We start from the raw sequence: 23,839 nt of genomic DNA, 5'->3' as shown, positions 1-23,839 counted from the left end.
GACGAGACCGTGGACCTACATCAGACGCTACTTGCACGCACTAGTATAACATTCATATTTATTTATTTATTTATTTCGAGAACCCCAAGGGATGGAGGACATTACATGGGGGGTGGGAACTGGAGCGTAAGATACATTTTACAGCAGCTTGATAGAAACAAACAAGCAAGCAAAAAAGAACAACACAATTAGCAGTATGTAACAGGAAAATAAAGTAACGACGACAGTACAAACTTATATGAAAACAAGTATTAAAGCATGAAACAGAGAGTTCGTTCACATAAGTACAGATAATTAACAAATATGATAAGGGGGAGGAGAAAAATTTCATAGCAACTGACATACAAGCGTGATGGTCTTGTGGGTGGAGTGAACGGGAGAGGGTGTTACGAAATACTGTATGGTCGATAATACAACAACAACTTTATTTTGACTTTGGGAAGTAAGGAGGTCGAGGTGGCTTGGTCAATAACAGTTGCCAGAGGTGATGGGAGGTTGTTCTATTCGATGGCAGTTGAACAAAAGAATGATCTGGGTAATGCATTGGTATTACAATGAAAGCGTGTCACCTTATTAGTGTGGTCGATGCGAGGAAAAATGACACTCGGGCGGGCGATGGGTGATTAGTGCGGTGGCAAGATGAAAAAGAACCTATGGAAGAGGGCTAACTTGGCAAGACGGCGACGATGTTCGAGTGAGTCGAGATTAAGATTTGATTTTAATGCGGTTACAGAGGTATCGAATTAGTAGTCCTTGCAAATGAAACAGGCAGCGCGATTCTGGATGGCTTCTAGGGCGTCGCAGAGATACTTTTGGGGAGGGTCCCAAATAGGTGATGCATATTCCAGCTTGCTTCGTACAAGAGCCGTGAAGGTTAGGAGCTTAAGATGGAGGCCGCCAACCTGAGGGTGCGTCTAATAAAGCCTAGGGAGTGAGAAGCGTTAGTTATTATGTGGTTGATGTGCTCGTTCCAAGTTAGGTTGGAGGAAAGGTGGATTCCAAGATAGTTGTAAGAATCTGCTCGGGTTAATGTGATATCACTTAGAATGTAGGGGAAGGGAGGAAGACAGGAGACCCGTCTTCGAGAAAACGACAAAATGCGACACTTTGCAATGTTCAGAGGCATTTGCCACAGTAGGTGATGTGATGCGTTTCCAAAAATAAATAACACACCCTGTATTCTCACGGGGAGACAGACACAAGACAAACACAAGCACACAACATCAGCTCAACCTGTACAAACTACTCCGTCTTGATACGCTTAGGGAGCACAGGGAGTTAGTTATTACGATGTCTTATGTGTAATAAAACTATGTAAGAAATGTATGCTTGCTGGAGTGACGGTTGCAAAATAATTCGTCTTCGCTCGAACAAGTGGCCCGAACTATATTCATCTCTGCTGTGCTTCCCTCCTCTTTTCATCTTTTATGTTCTTCGGAGCTAGCATACCAAAACCGAAATCTGTTTTCTCTAAAACGGCATTCCCTAAAACGTGCCCCGGAGTGTCTAAAACGGTATTCGCTAAAACGAGACTCTTTTTTCCTAAAACGTAACTCGCTAAAACGTGACCTGTTCTCTAAAACGCAATTCTCTGAAACGAGGCTCTCTAAACCGTAGGGGAACCCTAACGGAGTCATCCACGGAAACCGCGACGGTGGCGCCCCGCCGTAGGAAGTACGTAAGTAAATTCAAGATGGCTACCGTGAGACCGTAGCCTTAATTAAATCAATGAATAATTGAGAGATACATGCTGAATATGACACAGAATTGCATAAAGACTCGTTATTCTGGAGTGTGACCTTCTTAAAGGGACTCTGACCAGAAACTGTGGGAGCTCTTTCGTACCTGTAGTCGATAAAGCACCCAACAAGGACTCTCCATGCGAAAAATCACGCATTAAAACCCCACGGTTTCTCTAAACTCGAATTTTAAACATTCGACTTCATCCGAGTGCAGCACGCCTAGCGTCAAACCGAGAAAACATACGTTTATATAGAATATCCACCCCACTGATCTCGATTGTAAAAGGCTGGATCGCGGATAGGGAGCGCGAGCGTGAAGAAACCGGCCGCCATCTTACTGTACCCACAACAGTCGCCGCAGCGATCATGGCAACTTCTTGCAATTACGGTCGTACCAACCGTACTGGCAAGGTTACAGGGCCTAAATTTATACAGGTGGGTCACTCTTTATCGAGGAATAAATAGGCGTCCATTCTGTATATTTAGTTGACCATTATGAAGTGTTTTTTTGCCCAAAACGAGCACTGGATGCAGGTTGCTTGATCGCTCTTCCGACGTTCAATCGAGCACACTTGCATTTTACCTGGCGGCAAATACAGTTTGAGTGCATAATATGCTTGAAAGAACACTTTACACTACACAGGTAGTGTTGTCATCAATATATGTGCGAGCACTCGAGCGCTTTTTTGCATGCATTGCTAGCATGGTACACCGTGTTCTCTGCGGAAGCAAGTGCCACATTCATTTCTTTGAATTACTTTCACGCACAAGTTCGGTATTACGTCATAATGAGACCACGATTATCACCTTTTTTCATGTATTGGTATTGTTTTGTGCCTTGGTTTGATTTGTGACAAAGAATCCTACGTAACGGTGGTGTGGCGCGACTTGAATAACGCCTTTGTGTCTGAGCTGTATTGTCAGCTTGTTACGATAGTAATAATTTGTAGCGTGTCGTGCTATTTGTAGCAGTTTTTAAGGCAAAAGTGGTCTCTCAATACAGGTTTCGTCATGAGGGCTACCCGTGAATAATCTGTGCAGTGTGATACGGCTGGGTGTACAGGTAAGTATCACGTTCCTCATCCACTAGTTTCTACTTTACAGGAAGGAACAACCTCAGTGCACGCACTGTGATTAGCTTCTCTCAGTTTTGCATACTTTCTTACATGTTCACATCAGAAACACACCTTAGACTTTAGGCTCCTTCACCCAGCAATATAATAATTAGATATTATAATTCTTTTTAGAAGAGTTCCCCATATTCTTTTTAGAATAGTTTTTAATCTTTTTAATTTTTAGAAGATACAGGGATTGTAAACCATGTTTTAAACTGATGTTTTAACATTTGTCCAATGCATTTATTAAACAACATATTCATTTTTAACTGGTTGCACCCAAACCAATGTTCTGATGTATTATTTCTTTTGTTGTCGATGCACCATAAAAATTGGAATAATCATCATCAATGCAGGTTACTTCACAGCTGCCTCGACATACTCAAGAAATGGGTGCAGAGCCTGCATAATGCCCACAAACTTTGACTACCACAGCACCTCCAGAAAGTAAAGGCATATGTGTCACATGGGATTTTTAAAGGCATTCACAGTATATAATACCTTGTATGAACTGTTGTAGATCTAAGCAGCCTCTACAGTACACCCTCAGAAATTAAAACTTGTCAGGGAACTGTGATAATTGTTTCAGTTAATAGGCATGCACATATACGCTATAAGAAGAAAATTATTTATTGAGAATGCACTTCTCTGGCTATTCATGTTATTTCCATCTACTGTTGATCACATTCATTTACCACATATTATATTCTTATATATTATTATTATATTATCACATATTCGATCACATTAAATTTAAAATATAGCATACATGAGAAAATATCAGGAGGGAAGTTACTATTCATTGCTCATTCCAACCTAAAATTGAGTGCTATAAATTTAGAGAGCGTACCTGACCATTGTCATTCCTAAAATATATATTGCCATTGTAGCAAGGTCACAAAACAATAAATGTAGTCTTTTGCGACCTCCCTGCACGTTCATTGTATCCTGAAACGCATAAGTGCAAGAAATAAATATTGAACTTCAATAAACTTGATGTTGTATAAACTTGACATAAAATGTTGAATAATATAATGAATGATATAAAATATTGAATAAACTTGAACTCGTATATTCTCTTTACTCATCATCAGTGATCTTCATTACAAAAGCATATCGTGTTAGACTTTTTTGTTTGCGTTTCACAGACTGGGTACACGAGGGCCAAAATGACAAAATCACAACTGTTTCAAGCTCCAAATAGTCCTGTTGCAATTTGAAAACCATACGTGGAGCTGCATTTTTTGGAACATGCTCCACATAACAAGCATGACAAAGTCGGCACTGGATAGCAGGACCCCGTCCCCAAGCAGCTTTTCTCACGCTGCAGTTGTATTCAACAAAAGCATGTGAGTGCTGGAGAAGGACATTCAGTTTGGCACAACCACGCCTGCATATAATCAGAACAAATAAAGGAAGAAGCAAACAAACATAGAAGGGCTGTACTTCAAAAAGAGATAAGTCCTGTGCCTCAAGGAGGTGCTTTCTAAGTAACTTAATTGATTAAGCTTACATCACTACCTGATTAACTGTCCTAACGAGTGTGATCTAATTGCGTAAAGTAATTATTTGGGCTGCTTCGGTGTGTCCATATTTGCGAGGCAAAGCACCGCTGTCGTTTACTAAAAGACTCTTTCTAAGGCGATGCTTGATATAAATCATACTAAACGCATACACGGCTAAAACAACGGCTGTGATTCTACAGAACGATCTCTTTCTGCCATGCGAGTATATCTTTTCCCGGACCGTTCTTTATGGAACAATTTTTGCCCAGAACGCAGTACGAGATATTATATACATGGTTGTTGTTAACCTCAAGTCGTTTCTTATTGAAATATTGGCTGGGAAACGTGCTGTAGTACAATCCCCAGCGCTGCACTGCAGTGACGGTCTAGTTTCGGAATGCAAAACATAACGTAATTAAGAATCGAGCGGCAGGACACCTGTGAAACACTGTTAGGATACATCAGTATACTGGCACCTTACGAAATTGTGTGACGACAAACAACGATCAATGCTAGCAGCGCAATAAATACTCACAATCTCTGTTGCCTCCCATTGTTTTCTATGGGCGCACACAGCACTTTAGGGCCCACCAACATGGCGGCACGAAGGCACGCCTCTCCCCCACGCGCCCCTCTCCCATGCGCGATCCAGCCTTTATACATAGAGATCAGTGATCCACCCCGGTCCACCATCAAGATGACGTCAACACGGGGGCCACTCGCAACACCCACAATTGGCTCAAACGCGTCACGTGGTCACGCAATATCTGTCAATTTCCTTCATGAAATGGCATTTCTACGTTAATATGTTTTTGTTACAGAGCCTCAAAAAGAAAAATATACCCTGCATTTATCACCTGCAACAGTTTCTACGATTTTCTTTTCAATCTGTACACGGCGTTCGATATATGCTTCCGTATCCGGTCAGCTGTAATGGATGCCGTATGCCGAGCTTGCGAACTGCGAACTTGTGTGACTCCCGGTTCATCCTCTTTGTTCGGGTCATTGGGTTGGTGTTGGAGTTGGTCACCATATTCTGAACGTTTCACCTATCGTTGCGGTGTACTGTTCTTGATCTGCTGCGAAGCGATGAACCGCAACGGCAGTCACTCGCCTCATTGAACTTCTGTCTGCTGCATCTCAAAGGAGCATGGGGACCTGATGATACCTTCAACTAAAGAAACCAAATGTGCTCTCGTGTGGTCCTGACGGAAAAGTAGTATCAACAAGGTTAGCACATTTATTTTTCAGTTCCAAGTCTACGTACTGAAAACCATGCAGGTGCAGTCGATCATTCTCGTAGCTGTTGTGTAACGCGTATGCTTTCTTACATATCCCACAGAACCCTCCACTTTTTCGACCAAGTTATCGTTATGAGATCCTTCTGATGGCCTTCTGAGGCTATGCCGCTCCGAAGCATTGAGATGACGAAGCGTCGTGGTAGCTGCACCTCTGCCTTCGAAAGATGAATCAGTCATTCCACACTGTGCTTACTGGCTTTGTGTAGAGTCTGGCAAATCCGACAGACTTGGACTGCCTTTTTCAAGAAAGTTTGAAATGTAAGTATGTGTATATTGGTTTCACATATCCACCACATATTGAGCGTGTGTATGATTGTACTCTATATGCTACAGCGTATCAGCGTACATTATTATTCAACACGTAGTGTGGCAAACTCGACATCAGTCACACAAAGCCAACAATTGCCTTTTCTTTAATTGCTTATTTTTGTCATATCATGTTTTTGTCTATATCTCAATTTACCAACCAACAAAGTATATTATTTTAGTATAATCGTCTGATATTTAACAAGTCACAGTTTTACCATGGTTTTGGCACACTATAGCCCGAGTTGCTTATGCGTCATTAAATTGAATCATCGTCATCTTCAACTGCCATTATTCAATTGAAGTGCCAGGTGGATATAATGATATGGCAAGATATATTTTTTTGCTGTCATCCTGGAATTGCTCATTTCAGAAGAATAGTCACCGTGAAGTTTGTTTTCGTTTTCAGAAACATTAAGAGGACTAAAACCAAACACTTTTCTTTCAGAGCATCCCTTATGCACCTGCATTTCAATTCCAATCTGTATTACAAGAATGACACCACTCAACAGAGATGAACATCTGAAAGTGAAAGAGCTGGAATGAAGATACGTTAATCTGTGTCAAAGGTTCTTAGTATGTGTGCGAGTCGAGGACATAGGTCTCAAGCTTATTCCTGTCTTCAGAAGAGGTGACAACTATGCTCCTTCTATCTATTAACCAGCTCCACTTTTTAGGGTTCCCTGTAAACTAATGGAGCACATCATGTACTACCACGTTGTCAACTAAGTTGACTCTGTCAATTTCTTTTTTTAAATTCCAGCATGGCTTTAGAAAAGGGTATTCAGGCAAAACTAACGTAGTGGAATTCGTTCACAGCATTTCAAACTGTCTTGATTTCTGGGTCCATGTAGATGTAGTATTCTTTTTATTTTGTAAGGGCTTTTGACACTGTGCTCTACGCTCGCGTGTTGGCCAAAGTAGCCTAATTAAAATTTGATCCTGCTACCTGGATATGCAGTTTCTCAACTAACCGTAACTGTGGCGACAACTCGTGAGGAGAACCTATCATATCGCCACCATGCAGCATTTGTTATATTACAATCGCTTCACATTTTAATCTAGTCAAAAGCAAGGCCTTTTGGTGATCGGTCTTGTATAATACGTGCCCCTCCGTTATGTAACACCACACTGGGTTCTTCAACCTATGAGAGAGAAATAAATATATTGCCAAGTAAATTGTCTACAAGGCTCGTTATTCCATTTCGCCACACTACCACAAGCAATTGTTAGAGTAGTGGCCCAGGGTATGAAGCTCGCCACTAATCATCATTCAAACAAAGTTCATAATGTAAAATGCTTTACTCAGAACACTGGCTTAACACAACAATTAAGAATAAAGAGAGTAAACGTTTCATTGCCTGTCCAGGTGGCATCATCCCTCCAACAGAGAACAATCAAAAACAACATCAAAGGAGTCAAATCGGTGGTCCGCATTCCTTTCATCCAATGTATTTCATACGCTATTTGGAGGGCACTGTGCCCATCAGGCATTTTGACTGTGCATATCAAGTTGAGTGCATAGAATCTGATGCAACCTACATTGGCGAGATAGACAAAAGACGTGGGACAAGACTAAAAGAGCCAGTTGCCAGGGCTACTAATGCTTAGCTTAACTAAACAGGACCGAATCAGTCTACCACTGCTGTCCTAAGGGACATATATTTTGATGGTGCAGTAACCTTTGCTCATGACTAGCGATGGGACCCTAGAAAGTTCTTAGAATCCTGCTTTATCAGGCGTGATGCTTCAGCCTGTAATACATACCGTGGCCCCCTATCGGATGTGTAAGATTCCCTCTTAGATAGGCTGATGTGCTCATCTTTGGCCTCTGTTGTACTGATGATGCCACCCGGATAGGCGACAAAACGTTTACGCTCTGTTTTTATTCGTTGTGTTCAGCGGTGTTTGCAGTAAAGGACGCTACATTATGAGGTTGTCACCCGGCTTTTGGAATATATTTTCAAATAAAGTTGTTTTACAAAGCTCAATATATTGCAGAAATCATTCTTGTTGCCTATTGTTTTGGGGGTGCCATTCTAGCAGTCACATGAAGCACTGAAGGGCCAATTTAAAAAGTAAAGGCAGTCTGATTTATGTTCTTGCTGACATGGCACAGCGTATGTACGAGGTAGCTCCATTTCAGAAGCCTGAGAACACTCAAAGCAATTAGTGTGCTAGCATCAGATATGGTGTACAGCATTACATATTTGCTTTTGCTAGGGCAACTAAGAAGGGTGGATAGAAAGGCAGTTACAACCTGTTTCCACAAAAGACACTCAGATTCATTAGCAATTTCCTCTAAGAGAGCCAAGGCTTTTTCTAGATTACTAGAACATGGGTACCTGGTTATAAATAACAACAATTCATCTACCAGAAGTCAGTGTTTCACACACCCTGCTTTCCATCAACACTATTAAAAGGTGTGACCCCCAAACCTGCACAAAATTCCTGGAGAGTCTTTACTGGACACTGTTGCTGTCCCTCTCACCAGGTGCTCCCTATGAACCCGATTCACAGTTCTGGATGCACTGCCTGAGCTAACTTCAGCATGCTTTCCCAACACGAATGGTATATGCTATGAGGAGTGTTGTACTTACTGAAAGCAACATGAAATGCTGTACCTTGACAGGTAACGTTGATATCCTTCTTAAGACCGTAGAGAGATGTTCCTCGCTCCCTTTCTTCCAAATCTTACTATCAGACGCAAGCCCACTTGCCACCAAGCCAATGAGATGTGCCTCACAGTCAGTGCCATCAAGGGAATCAATCACTGAGGCTCAGAAAAGCTGTTTTCCATCGGGATCTGATCCAGCACTGAGCCGTGAGTAGCCCCGTGAAAGTACCAAGGTTTCTTCGAATTTTAAATGTGCCAGCATTTGTTTTCCTCCCCTCCTTCTTTTTATGTAGTAGCTGATTACTTTAGCCTTGTACTGCTTTGGAGATTGTCGAGATGATGTAAGAGGTGGAACTAGGCTTTATGCAAAATGGGGCAAAGTGTGACTATGTACAAATCTTCTGAGAATGTCTATGTATCATTCACACAAAGAGAGGATACGTGTTACATCTTTTTCCGGTTTTGATATTTATTTATTTATGAATATGTCTCAAAGGCCATTGCAGGCATTACATGAAGGGGGACATCAACATGGGTCACTTAACAAATACGGAAGTTACAAGGAACATACATATTTGGAAGACAAGACTCTATTTTTTGTTCGTTCATCAGTCTTGCTCAAGAAATTGTTCACTGTAGCAATGGTACACAATGTCACGAAAGGAGTGCTCATCTATCGTTCCGCAAGGCTCATTAAAAAGGACTAGTGTTGTGTTTCAACACAACATGTTGAACTCATGAACCATGCATCATCCTGAGAGCTATAGATCATCCTAAATACAGATGCTGAATTATTTTAAATGTGATAGACGAGCTGTGCGAAGAGGTACCCCCAGTTAGGATCTTGGGTACTTGAAGCCTGTGGCATTTTCTGTGGGAAAGGCTTGCCAGACCCTCTTCACTGCACAGGCTGGGATGACCATGATCTTGTTTTTTCCAAGCTTGTGCCATACTCACCTTGCAAACTGGCGATACGCAGTGTATCTGCATCGTCTACACAGATGTACATAAAATATAGTTTAGGCAAATAGGTAACCGGTTACAGTACAGTGTGTGTGCATTGTCATTTCTACATGTACCTGAGAGTAACTGCAGTTTACCTGCCCACACCTTGTACATTACTACACACGCTGTGTTCTTTTAGAACCCAAAATTGTTTTGCTTTTCACTGAATCGACAATCAAGAACACTCAATATCTCTAAAAACCTACGCTAAAACATTATGCACAGGGCAATACATAAAAACGTGACTCAGGACACAGCACACTGACAATTACAAAACTGCCTATATTGGTTTTCTCCAGTTCAGAGTCGTGTACTGTATAGCCTTTTTATGTGCTGCGCCCTGTACTGGAGTTTTTAACGACTCTATTGCAGGACCAAACCAGTTTTGGGCGCCCAAATTTTAACATCGTTCGACAAGGACACATGTGACTTACTTGTGAATACAGTCGCTCATAGGTTCGCGCTGCCCACGGAGTTCAATATGCGACCTTCAGGACAGTCATATTGAAGAATAGAAGTTGGAAATCTTTGTGGGTTGTAATGCACTCATACTGCAGTCATTCGGCAGTGTTTTCGAGCTCCTTGCAGCACAAGCATTCGATCTCCTTCGGCATTATGACACACCAGCCACACCGGCACCATGAACAGCAAGTGCGCATTAGATATCAGAACACGAAATTTGTGAGAACGTTTACATGTTCGATCACAGTGTGCGTTAAAAAGCTCATCGCTTACCTGAAGACAGTCGACTCATGCTGTTTGCTTCATCTGTAACTGATGTTCGTAGAGCTCTAACTTCGTCTCGCATTCGCGGCATCGGCGACGTTTCGAAAGCCTACCGAGCTGTTCAGCACGCAGAATTTTCTTCTCGATGTCTCGATCGCAGAAAGGTCAGAAAGAAGTTCCGGGCTCGAAGTCTCCGCATTTCTGCCTTCGACGTCCATATTGAAGATCGCTTTCCGGACGGATGCCGGCGCTCTCACAAACTCACTAACAACAGAACTTCCGGTCCGGGCGCCCAATGAAACGTGGCCCTCGTGACTTCGTCACACACACGGAAATTGGCGGATGTCCAGTGCAAAGAGGCTAGATTTCGGCCCCGATTGCGCGAGTTGAGGGGGAAAAGCGAAGCCGGTTTTGAGCTCCCTGTTTGGCAAACTTTGCCTCCGCGCACAGCCAAAATCAGGTCCCCCAAACTCACCTCGGAAAAGCGTGGAACGAACACTGATCTCTATGTACAAAGGCTGGATCGCGCATGGGAGAGGGGCTCGTGGGGGAGAGGCGTGCCTTCGGGCCGCCATGTTGGTGGGCCCTAAAGTGCTGTGTGCGCCCATAGAAAACAATGGGAGGCAACAGAGATTGTGAGTATTTATTGCGCTGCAAGCATTTGTCGTTGTTTGTCATCACACAATTTTGTAAGGTGCCAGTATACTGATGTATCCTAACAGTGTTTCACAGGTGTCCTGCCGTTCGATTCTTAATTACGTTATGTTTTGCATTCCGAAACTAGACCGTCACTGCAGTGCAGCGCTGGGGATTGTACTACAGCACGTTTCCCAGCCAATATTTCAATAAGAAACGACTTGAGGTTAACAACAACCATGTATATAATATCCCGTACTGCGTTCTGGACAAAAATTGTTCCATAAAGAACGGTCCGGGAAGAGATATACTCGCATGGCAGAAAGAGATCGTTCTGTAGAATCACAGCCGTTGTTTTAGCCGTGTATGCGTTTAGTATGATTTATATCAAGCATCGCCTTAGCACGAGTCTCTTAGTAAACGACAGCGGTGCTTTGCCTCGCAAATATGGACACACCGAAGCAGCCCAAATAATTACTTCACGCAATTAGATCACACTCTTTAGGACAGTTAATCAGGTATAGTGATGTAAGCTTAATCAATTAAGTTACTTAGAAAGTGGTAACACCTCCTTGAGACACAGGACTTATCTCTTTTTGAAGTACAGCCCTTCTATGTTTGTTTGCTTCTTCCTTTATTTGTTCTGATTATTTGCAGGCGCGGTTGTGCCAAACTGAATGTCCTTCTCCAGCGCTCATATGCTTTTGTTGGATACAACTGCAGCGTGAGAAAAGTTTGTCATGCTTGTTATGTGGAGCATGTTCGAAAAAATGCAGCTCTACATATGGTCTTCAAATTGCAACAGGACTATTTGGAGCTTGAAACAGTTGTGATTTTGTCATTTTGGCCCTCGTGTACCCAGTCTGTGAAACGCAAACAAAAAAGTCTAACACGATATGCTTTTGTAATGAAGATCACTGATGATGAGTAAAGAGAATATACGAGTTCAAGTTTATTCAATATTTTATATTATTCATTATATTATTCAACGTCTTATGTCAAGTTTATACAACATCAAGTTTATTCAAGTTCAAGATTTATTTCTTGCACTTATGCGTTTCAGGATACAATGAACGTGCAGGGAGGTCGCAAAAGGCTACATTTATTGTTTTGTGACCTTGCTACAATGGCAATATATATTTTAGGAATGACAATGATCAGGTACGCTCTCTAAATTTGTAGCACTCAATTTTAGGTTGGAATTAGCAATGAATAGCAACTTCCATCCTGATATTTTCTCATATATGCTAAATTTTAAATTTAATGTGATCGAATATGTGATAATATAACAATAATATATAAGAATATAATATGTGATAAATGAATGTGATCAACAGTAGATGTAAACAACATGAGTAGCCAGAGAAGCAGGAGGAGCACGTTGCAAAAAATGCAGCTGCACATCTGAAACTCCAATCATTATCATCGTCATCTAAAAGGGAGTGTGGTAGCACTTCCGTGAAACCAGGCACGATTTCTGAAGATCTTCTATGACACTTTCCGCAGTTTGCACACTTTTCTGCAGCGTCAGACTCTCTCATAGGAGTTACTTTTCAGTAACGGTGACTCCCATCTTACATTTTAATGTGCGAGGGCTCTCTTGCACTACACATATACGGTTTCCAAACTACAACATGACGATTTGGAGCTTGAAACTCGAGCCCTGGTGTACCCTGTCTATGAAATGATACCAACTGAATCATGTCTGAAACGTGATGTTTAATGGAAGATGGCTTTCTTGGTTGTGCGTTCTGCGTGACAAAGATGTAACACGATATGCTTTTGTAAAGAAGATAAGTGATGTTATGCTCTATGAATGAAGAGAATATACATTTTTCAAGTTCAACATTTATTCTGGCATATACGCATTTCAAGATACAATGAATGTGCAGGGAAGTGACAAAACAATACATTTATTGTTTTGTGACCTCCCTGCAATGACAATATATATCTCAGGAATGACAATGTACACGTACACTATGCAAATTTGTTGCACCCAATTTTCATACATGCTGAATTTTAATTTTTTGTTTTGCTGCCTATGTGTTCAGTGTATTACAAATTGCTTAATGCAAACAACACTTTGTTAATTTCAAGCTTTTTGCTCCCATCTAAGATATTCCTATCCTGGAGGAACTGCCACTTCGACACCATAAAATATTCAGTAGGTTTCACTCTGGCAGGCCCTGCCACTGCAAATTTCCTGAATTGAAACCCTTCAAACTGTGTCATAATCTTAAATACGTCAATATATCTGCAAGTAGTTGACATGCTCGATGACACTCCTCCTGCAGCTAAGGCAACTAAAAAAAAGAGTTCCAAGAGGCCGAAGGTAAACCTACAGCTGCACGAGTGTGATCAACAGTAGTGCATTCTCAATAAATAATTTTCTTCTTATAGCGTACATATGCATGCCTATTAAATGGAACAATTATCACAGTTCCCTGACAAGTTTTAATTTCTGAGAGTGTACTGTAGAGGCTGCTTAGATCAACAACAGCTCATACAAGGTATTATATACTGTGAATGCCTTTAAAAATCCCATGTGACACACATGCCTTTACTTTATGGAGGTGCTGTGGTAGTCAAAGTTTGTGGGCATTACGCAGGTTCTGCACCCATTTCTTGAGTATGTTGAGGCAGCTGTGAAGTAACCTGCATTGATGATGATTATTCCAATTTTTATGGTGCATCGACAACAAAAGAAATAATACATCAGAACATTGGTTTGGGTGCAACCAGTTAAAAATGAATATGTTGTTTAATAAATGCATTGGACAAATGTTAAAACATCAGTTTAAAACATGGTTTACAATCCCTGTACCTTCTAAAAATTAAAAAGATTAAAAACTATTCTAAGAAGAAGTACAATCTCTAATTATTTTATTGCTGGGTGAAGGAGCCTAAAGTCTAAGGTGTGTTTCTGATGCGAACATGTAAGAAAATATGCAGAACTGAGAGAGGCTAACCACAGTGCGTGCACTGAGGTTGTTCCTTCCTGTAAAGTAGAAACCAGTGGATGAGGAACGTGATACTTATACCTGTACACCCAGCCGTATCACACTGCACAGATAATTCACTGGGTAGCCCTCATGACAAAACCTGTACTGAGAGACCACTTTTGCCTTAAAAACTGCTACAAATAGCACGACACGCTACAAATTATTACTATCGTAACAAGCTGACGATACAGCTCAGACACAAAGGCGTTATTCAAGTCGCGCCACACCACCGTTACGTAGGATTCTTTGTCACAAATCAAACCAAGGCACAAAACAATACCAATACATGAAAAAAGGTGCCAATCGTGGTCTCATTATGACGTAATACCGAACTTGTGCGTGAAGGTAATTCAAAGAAATGAATGTGGCACTTGGCCACTTGCTTCCGCAGAGAACACGGTGTACCATGCTAGCAATGCATGCAAAAAAGCGCTCGAGTGCTCGCACATATATTGATGACAACGCTACCTGTGTAGTGTAACGTGTTCTTTCAAGCATATTATGCACTCAAACTGTATTTGCCGCCGGGTAAAATGCAAGTGTGCTCGATTGAACGTCGGAAGAGCGATCAAGCAACCTGCATCCAGTGCTCGTTTTGGGCAAAAAAACACTTCATAATGGGCAACTAAATATACAGAATGGACGCCTATTTATTCCTCGATAAAGAGTGACTCACCTGTATAAATTTAGGCCCTGTAACCTTGCCAGTACGGTTGGTACGACCGTAATTGCAAGAAGTTGCCATGATCGCTGCGGCGACTGTTGTGGGTACAGTAAGATGGCGGCCGGTTTCTTCACGCTCGCGCTCCCTATCCGCCATCCAGCCTTTTACAATCGAGATCAGTGGGAACGAAGAAGGCCGCCACTAGATACCCCACTGTTGCCGTTCCGGATCACTTCAGCGCGCTAAGTTTAGCGGCAAAATGTTTTTGTTGTTTCTGCGAATGAATCTAGCCTCTATATGTCCAAATAAAACGCGTATAACAACTTTCTGTGTCGTGTTTCACGTTTTCGTCCCGTTTTTAAACGTGTTGAGCGATCGAAAGGATCAAGTGCACGGCTGCGTGCATCACATAGCGTACCCGTCATACCAGGCGCCGCCACTGGCGCCGCAGGCGCACTCGTCCATTTCTCCTTCGGTGACTTGGCCTGGCTTGAACTGTGCTTCAACTGGATCTTTAGCGCGCTACAATCAAACGCAAGCCAACGTCTGGTAACAATGGGGTATCTAAGGGCGGCCTCCGGCATTGCACGCATCGGGATAGGAACAAATACATGGGAAAATGGCGACCTTGGGGGACCTGGCCAAAATATTTCGCGTGTGGCTTGGAGGCATATTATACCTTCGTAATAGATGCAAACGAAATATTTGTCGAACTTCTGGTCAGAGTCCCTTTAAACACTGATTTTCTCATGTAAAACCACGCTTAACACTGGACTGCATAGACCTATTGTGATTTATTTTGACAGCTTGGATTTCAAAGGATTGGAATTTGAAGGGTGGATTTCTTAGCGTGGATTTCAAAAGTTTTATTATTAAGAGTGGGTAACAGGGTACACCCCAAATGTGGCGACATCCCCATGGTCAAGTCAAGAACGTGTAACCGTGATCGACAAAGAACTAATCCCAGACAAAGTGACTGAACTGGACATCATTGTGGGTACGACGAAAACATGCCTCCCCAATATTATCGTCTCACCTCTCCCTGACAACGTTGACCCCCTTTTGGGACCAGACTGGCGTCAACTTGCTACTGTTGACGTAACATTCCATAACTCAAACGACGTAACTATTGTGCATTTGCTGGAAGACGGTGCTGCGACATCAATTTGTGACTCCCCATCCAGTAAAGGTGAACTTCGTCAGTCTAAAACCGCCCAGGCTTTGGTAGCCTCCTTCTGCAGTCGTGAATTGCCAATGCACTCGTCATCGGACACTAATACTGTCAGTATACAACACAAACGCAACGCTCCTGATCCTGCTGTTCAGTCTGAGATCAACAAACCAGTGGATCATATGACACCCGACGCGACAGAAGAAGAACAAAACAGACTAAGAGAACTATTGACGACCCACCACGAAGCATTTGTAACGACCGAAGACAGCGTTGGTGCATGTCCTCACACAGAGAATTCCATAGAACTCAGGGACAGATGCAGCACGGCTGATCGAGACTTCATCAGATCACAGGTACAGGAGTACTTAAACAAGGACATTATACAAGTAAGTGAAATGCGAATACGCCGCTCCCACCATCGTTGTTGATCTACCTCAGCACCCAACAAACCCAAGACGTATGGTCCACGATTACAGACGCTTAAAGGAGAACAGAGGGCCATCCAAAAAAATTTCAGATTAAGACATCTGATGAAAATGTGTGTGTCATTATACCGAATAGCGCGAAATGTTTTGATGTGTGCAATTTGTTTCCCAGAAAAAAACTCACATAAACGTAGCTCCGCTGGCTCCGCGAGCTATAACGAGGATGAGGAGGTATGATGCCACGTCACCGATGACGGTATAAGGAGAACTCGTTCTGGTTCGCCGGTCAGTGGGGGTCAGCGCCTTGTCCGTTTGCCGCCGTAAACCTGTTTTGCCAGTTCTCCAGTTCTCTCAGCCTGGGACCGGTTGGATAGGTAACTCTGGATCCAGCGAAAGACATCAGGGTAGATATTAAGGAGAGAAAGCTTATGAATGAGACCCGCGTGAGACACAGAGTCGAAAGCTTTTCGGAAATCAAGAAAGATGGAGTCCGTCTGCGTAGAGTTATCCATCTGAGATGTGATATCAAAGATAAATGAGGCTAATCCGCCTTTTCAAAAAATGTGTACAGCGCATGCGCAAGACCGCTGCGCTCCGCGCGGCAGAATGCCGAAATGATCTGGTAGGCACGGGGCAGCTCGCGGCTCTGTTTTGCCGGTGTAGCGAAGCACGAAGGCAAGTGAAGCAGCATTCGATGTAGTGTCAATAGGGCGCTGCAATGGACAGCACTGGTATAAAGTAGAGTCACTAAATAAGCTACGCTTCAGAGTATCGACACTGAGCCGCCATGTTGTTTCGGATGACCTCCAGCCCCACCTCTATTTTGGCAGTAGAAATAGAAGAAGGTGAAGTTCAGCAGTGGAAGAAGACAACACTTCGAAGAGCGCTAAATGGATGGCGCTGGAGGTCATCCGAAACAACATGGCGGCTCAGTGTCGATACTCTGAAGCGTAGCTTATTTAGTGACTCTAGTATAAAGATCAGGGTCACGCGCTGATTTTTTATTTATTTTTGTTAAATCTGGGAACGTGCTCCACACCAGAAAACCCGGAGCCTGCAGACTGGATTATCCATATGATCCTAGTTCTTTTGCCTTTGGGCGCGGACTGTGCGTTCCGGACCCACGACACTTTTCTCAACTTTCGCCGCAACTCTTTGTTGCACATTTTTGTTTCGCAGTTTGGTACACAAATTTTACGCGTGAAACAGCTTTTTCAACAGATCTTTTTCAACTGCTGCGGTATCTTACTCAGCAGCACTAATTCAGCAGCACAAAGGCAGTACGGACTTTAACTTTTATTTTCTGGCGATACATACACATATTATGATATATCAGACGACAACACGTGAAAATAGACAAAATAACATTTTTTCGCATACTGACACGAAACACCTTTGATTACCTTGTGCTCTGTCCCCTCCCCCCTTTTTTTTCTTTCGGGACTGAAAACCTCCCAGCACACAACAACAATAGAGAGTTTTAGTGCATCGTACGCTATCACCTATACGTACGCAGGAGATAGCATTATGGTTCTGTGCAATACGCGAAGCTCTCTTTATGTTTTGCGCGTGCGCAGAACCAGCAACGCTATCTCTTACGTACGCAAAGGCGACCAGCGTACGATACACTAAAACTCACTAATCATGCAAAACTGCAGCAGGTCGAACAACGTTTCTTCTCCCCCAACGCTAATAAACTGTAAAGATAATTGTATATCCTAGCAGCGCAGCACCATAAAAATCGTAGTGCACGGTCAACATCATTTCTTCATATCTTAATGGCAACGTACGGTTCATGCATTTCCTCAGCAGTGACAGGCATAAAAGGTGACGTGCTTTAAAAAGTTGCACAAAACTTGTCTCGCAGTTTACTGACATCAATGTTGCAACTGTGTTCCTCCCTTCGTTTTTTCGCTTGACGTGCGCGTAGCAGATCCTGTGCACGTAAGAAGTCCTGTATTTGCTCGCTGCTGCGCCACAGCAAACTGCTTACGATCTTCCTCCAGCTTGTATTGAAACAGTGAGTGTCCTAAGTAGTCTATTGTTGCATGGTTGACTCTATGAGATGAGCCACAGAGTAATCTATGTTGGTTCCTGGGGCTCAGCAGTCTTGATATCAGAACGAAAATAGCCTTCCATGTCCATCGTGGATACGAAGAGAGCATGCTCACACGCTGCACTCTTGCCTACCACTTTATTTTGCGGGTTAGCCGCGCGGTGGCGCCAGCTCTTTTTGAAAAGGCGGATTGCGTTTCACAGGAAAAACCTTTACGAAACCCGTGTTGGAATGGGAAGAAGTAGTTGTTAGATTCCAAATGATGTGAGAGTGCAGAATAAATAATATGTTCGAGTATCCTGCAGCATATACTTGTTAGTGAAATGGGTCGGTAATTCAGGGGTGATGATCTGTTTCCGCACTTAAAAACCGGAATGACCTTCGCCTGCCGCCAGTCACTCGGGGCTTCCCCAAGCTCGAGGGATTGCGAAAAAATGGCACACAGGTATAATGAGGACGCATCTTTCGTGTTTTTAAGAACTTTAGAATTGATGAGATCGAGCCCGCATGAGGATGACAGCTTCAAACGCTCAATGATTTTTATCACCCCTGCCTGCGTGACCACAATCATACCCATTGGAGCGGAGATGCTGTGCAAGTTGGTGACGCGTAAGTGTGCTAATCGTGCATCCTGCGTGAAAACACTCGCAAAGGCTTCGTTAAATCAAACCGCGCAGTCAGCGTCAGTAAGGTTAGAGCCATCTGTTCCCGTCAGAGATACAGACTCTGTACGAGGGGGACATATGGCTCTCCAAAACTTACGAGGGTTCCCAGAAAGCATACCGGGGAGCTGGACCGAGTAAAAAATCCTTTTTGGCCCTACGTATAGCCATGGTATAGGATCTGGAGACCTCTCGATATCGCGAAAAGGCGGAAATGGTAGAAGGAATGGAAGAATGGTAGTATCATTGACAAGAACTAGGTCAAGAATTGATGGACGTGGTGAACGAGACGAGTTTTACGCTCGATTGTAGCGAATTTGGAAAAATCGCATACTTCCTCTTTTTTTCCTGCAATGAAGTATTCCACGAGGCCTTGTCAGGAAAAAATATTCATTAAAATTTAATGGTTTGATTTTCCACAAAAAAATCGCGAAGTAGGAGGAAAATTGCGAAACTTCCGGCCTTTGTATACCAGCACCGATTACAGCACGACAACCGGGATTTGGACGCTGTGTAAAGCATGGATTCCTCTATACGCAAAAGAAAACCGCACAGTTCTAGGTGCTTTCTATGAGCCGCAGCTGCCGTTCACGCCAGGCACGGTTTTCGCCAGCGCTGCGAAGTTAGCTCGTGTCTAGCACCCGCCACATTGAGATTTGGGAAGAAATGTTTCGTGGTGTGTCGTTTTGCACTATTAGGGACTGCTGAAAAAAAATTCGTAAAAATTCGCGATAGTTTTGTGAGGGCCGAGCAGGTCCGCTGGATGATTTCGCGTGGAATCGCCCTGCTACTTTAAATGCAAAGGCGATTAGCACTCCGTACCCTATGCCTGTGATGGAGGATGTGATTGATGATGTCATGCGAAATGGAACAGTATACTTCACTGTCATGGATGTCAAATCTGCTTTCCTCACCATCAGGATCAAGGACGACGACATACACAAGACTGCCTTTGTTAGACCAGATGGCAAATACGAGTACAAACGCATGTCATTTGGATTCTGCGAGGCACCGCAAACCATGCAATCTGTGATGCGTAGAAGCTTCGACGGACTCCCACGGACAGCCACGTATATGGACGATGTTTGCCAAGGTGCCTCCTCAGTTAACGAGACTCTGTTTACTCGAACAGGCACTGCAACATGTTGTGACAAATGGTCTACGCATGGACCTTAGAAAATGTCAGTTCATTCGATCCAAGATTTCATTTCTTGGCTAGGTAATAACGAAGGGAGGACGGATTCCCGATCCTGAACGTGTCTCAGCAGTGAACAAATTCCAGCCATCGAAAGACCGAAAACATCTTTACTCGTTCCTGCAGTTCGCCAACCACTTTCGAAGATTCATGAAGAACTTCTCGATAATCACGGCCCCACTACGCCAGTTGCTAAAATTAGACCAGGCGTTCACATGGTCTGATAACCATCAGAAAATTGTCAACGACCTCACACAGACACTGCAAAGCCCTCCCTTTCTTGCAAACTACACTAACGGTCTCCAGACGCTCGTGTACGTCGATGCCAGTCAATCAGGACTTGGTGCTGTGTTGAAACAGAAACACGATGACAGTGAAAGGGTCACAGAGTATGCTAGCAAGGCTCTGAATGCGCACGATTCAATGCTACATTCCAACATGTTGGAATGCATGGCCGTACACTGGGCCATCACTGAGAAGTTTCCAATCTATCTCAAAGGCGGTCCAAGATTTACTGTCATTACAGACAACATAGCACTGACTTACCTTGCCATGCAGGTACGGCATAACGAACCGAAGATTTGCACGATGGACTCTCGACCATTCAGAATACGAGTTCGACATTGCCTACCGTGCCGGGAAACTGAACGGAGCCGCTGACGCTCTGTCAGTCCTCTGTCAGTCCTCTGTCGCTGGAGTCCAGGAGGACATCAAAATGATACCAGCGGGGCAGGCTCCTCAGCTATGCTTAGCAGTCATCGTAAGCAATGACTCGCGTCTACGCAGCCTTCAAGAAAGTGACGAAACGTGCCAGAAACTCCTTTCCTTGGCGGACGACGACGACAGCCCCTATGACGTGCAACACGGAATTCTGGTTCGACTCATGAACCTTGATGAAAGAAAGGTGCCCAGGATCGTTGTACCTAGAGTACTTCAAAAAACTGTTATGATCATGTGCCATCAAGACAGGCCACATGGATGTAGAGAAAACAACCAAACAAGTTAAAAGACGATATTGGTGGCCACAGATGTCCATAGACATTCGAAACTTTGTTCGCTCGTGCCACACTTGTCAGAAAGTGAACAGACCGACGGTACTGCGAGAAGGGCTCCTTATGCCACATCGTGTGCCAGAGACACCGAACACTGTTGTCTCCCCCGACCATTTTGGACCCCTTAACGAGCGAAACGGCAACAGTCATGTGCTGCTCTGCATTGATCATGCCACAAGGTACCTCGATGGTGTCCCAGTACCGACCACATCTGCAGAGCACTACATTAACTTCCTGCAAATTCGTTGGATACCACGTTTTGGTGTGCCAGAGGTCGTGATCACAGACCGCAAGCACGTGGGTTCATCAACAAGAGGACAGCTGCTATCCATCATAGACTAGGGATCACTCACATGACGACGCCACCGTATTGGCCACAGGCCAGTGGCCTCATTGAAAGGATGGTGGCCACTGTGAAGCAAGTAATCAGGAAAACAGTTAGCAGCGAGCGTAACTGGGATTCTGTACTTCCTGCAGCCATATTTGCGATCAGCACAAGTACACAGAAATCTTCACGCCTCAGTGCTTTTTGGTTAATGCATGGGCACCATCCAAGGTTGTCCGGAGAGCTCAACATCGGGACAGTCTCTGAGGATTTGAGTGAAGCAGACCGACTGCACCAATTGGCAAAAGACCGTTGTGATGCACAGGGCGTCTGTCGGCGAGCCAAGACACAGCCAAATCTCGGTATGATAGCTGTAGGAAACGCCCTTGCTTCAGGGTGGGAGGCTTCGTCTACTGCGCCATAGGAGGAAGAAGCTGTTCACTGGACCCATACTTTGAAGGTCCATTTGAGATTGTGAGTTTTCAATCCGAAAATACTGCAACAGTGAAGAGAATTGTGTCTTCCCCTGGACGAGGTGAAACAAGGCTCGTGAACCTGGAGCAGATGAAGCACTGCTTTGAACGCGATATTGATGCGCCTGAACTGACAGACACAATTATAGGCAGAGTTCTGGAGCAAGCGGCCCAGGGATGCAGAGGTGGGGAGTAACGCATTACTTCTGAGTAATGAGTAATGGTAATGAATTACATTTTGCCAGCAAGTAATGAGTAATGGTAATGAATTACATTTTGCCAGCAAGTAATGAGTAATGGTAATGCATTACATTTCGACTGAGTAATGCAGGATAGCATTACTCATTACTTTTGTCGAATGTTCATTGCGCCACGTGAAGGTTGGGAACATCCAGGTTTTTTCAACCCGCCTTTAACAATGAGCTCAGGGCAACAAAGAAAGAGAAGGGCCCAGCCTGGGGAATTCTGCAAGAGTTCAACAGTCGGCTGTGTGTCCACATGATGATATCACTGATTTTCTCCTGTGCGCATTTGGAGTAGAGGAGAATCAACGAAACCGAAACTTAGCTTCTATGAGGGTAATAACAAGTCCACTAGTGATTCGCTCTTTTGGTATCGTACCGTGTTAGTTTCTCTTGTGCTCTCAGAGGTCGTTTTTCTGCCAGGACAGAATTGTAGAACTGGGCATAGCGAAAAGGCATCATGGAGCCGGCGGGTGAAGACTTGTCCCATTCGTGGGCCGAATTTAGTGTGTATATCGTTCCACTTAGTTGCGATGGGATACATTTTACGGTTCGGTGCAAGTTATAAGGATCGTAGCCTAGAATCGTTAGATGGGTTCACGAAAATCAAGAGACTGCTCGTGCAGTACAACGGAAATTCCGTCATCCGCTTCCGTCCTGTCACCGAAGCAGGCAAGGCTAGCGGATGACAACTTTGAGCATCAACTGCTACTACGCTACAATAAATCTTATCTATAGTTTTCGCCTATCAGCCTCGTTTCTGCAGGGATTTAGTGGCACCGATTTGGGGGATACTTCGGTGGCTATTGCCTATATATATATATTTTTAAAAAAAACAAGGAAGAAAACTCATGCATGTTCGAGGATTATGCCTTAAAACGTAAATGTAATGCCAGAGTAATGCCATTACTAATGCATTACTAACCTCGAAAAAGTAATGAGTAATGTAATGCATTAGCTTTTCATAAAAGTAATGAGTAATGGCAATGCATTACAAAATAAAAGTAATTTCCCCACCTCTGCCAGGGAGCACATGGTGGGCTAGTAGACGTCTAAATGACGTCTAAAAAAAGAGATAAGGAATGTCTATAGAATATCTAGGCACTAGACCAAATGTCAAGTATCCGTCCACTAGACGTCAAATAACACGTCTAACGTTACGCCTCCTAGTCATCTAGCCCTAGACATCCGATGTCTATGCACCTAGCCGAGATTTAGACATTCTTTTGACCTGATGTCTGGAACAGGGTCAGACACTTAACCATGTATTAGACATGAAGTCTACAGCTAGACCAATTTTATCCCTCCATTCAGGCGACAGGTCTAGGATTATACATTTCCTGTACCTTACTTTAGCCACCCTTAGACGTACTTTAGACCATGACTAGTCCTGCTACCGTCCTGGCATGCATTCATGCAGAAATGTGATCTAACTGATAGCAACATGGATCTCAGCATGAACATTTATTCACAGTAAACCACACACGAAGTCTACGGTACAAAACTCAGTCTAAAACTGGATTGACTTTGCTGCCAAGCAGGCGTCTTGTGTTTTGACTGAGGAGTGTTGAACTGGCAGCAGGGTGTTGATGGCCACCTCATTCCTTTCCTCCAAT

At 43.5% G+C, this 23,839-nt stretch overlaps 2 long non-coding RNA genes across 2 annotated transcripts; one reads left to right on the top strand and one right to left on the bottom strand.

Annotated features, from left to right (window-relative positions):
- The first annotated feature begins 5,314 nt into the window (after positions 1–5,314).
- LOC135395500 (uncharacterized) lies at positions 5,315–7,102 on the top strand. Its single transcript, XR_010423126.1, has 3 exons — positions 5,315–5,592; positions 5,705–5,921; positions 6,418–7,102. It is a non-coding gene; the product is annotated as an uncharacterized LOC135395500 (long non-coding RNA).
- A 6,364-nt stretch (positions 7,103–13,466) lies between these two features.
- Positions 13,467–14,715, bottom strand: LOC135395499 (uncharacterized). Its single transcript, XR_010423125.1, has 3 exons — positions 14,632–14,715; positions 13,995–14,055; positions 13,467–13,608 (listed from the first exon to the last, which is right to left on the bottom strand). It is a non-coding gene; the product is annotated as an uncharacterized LOC135395499 (long non-coding RNA).
- Between the last annotated feature and the right edge of the window lie 9,124 nt (positions 14,716–23,839).

Source organism: Ornithodoros turicata, chromosome 5 (genome assembly GCF_037126465.1).
Source record: "Ornithodoros turicata isolate Travis chromosome 5, ASM3712646v1, whole genome shotgun sequence".
NCBI classification, from domain to species: domain Eukaryota; kingdom Metazoa; phylum Arthropoda; class Arachnida; order Ixodida; family Argasidae; genus Ornithodoros; species Ornithodoros turicata.
The sequence above is the reverse complement of the archived record's forward strand: the minus strand, read 5'-3'. Positions and strand labels throughout refer to the sequence as shown.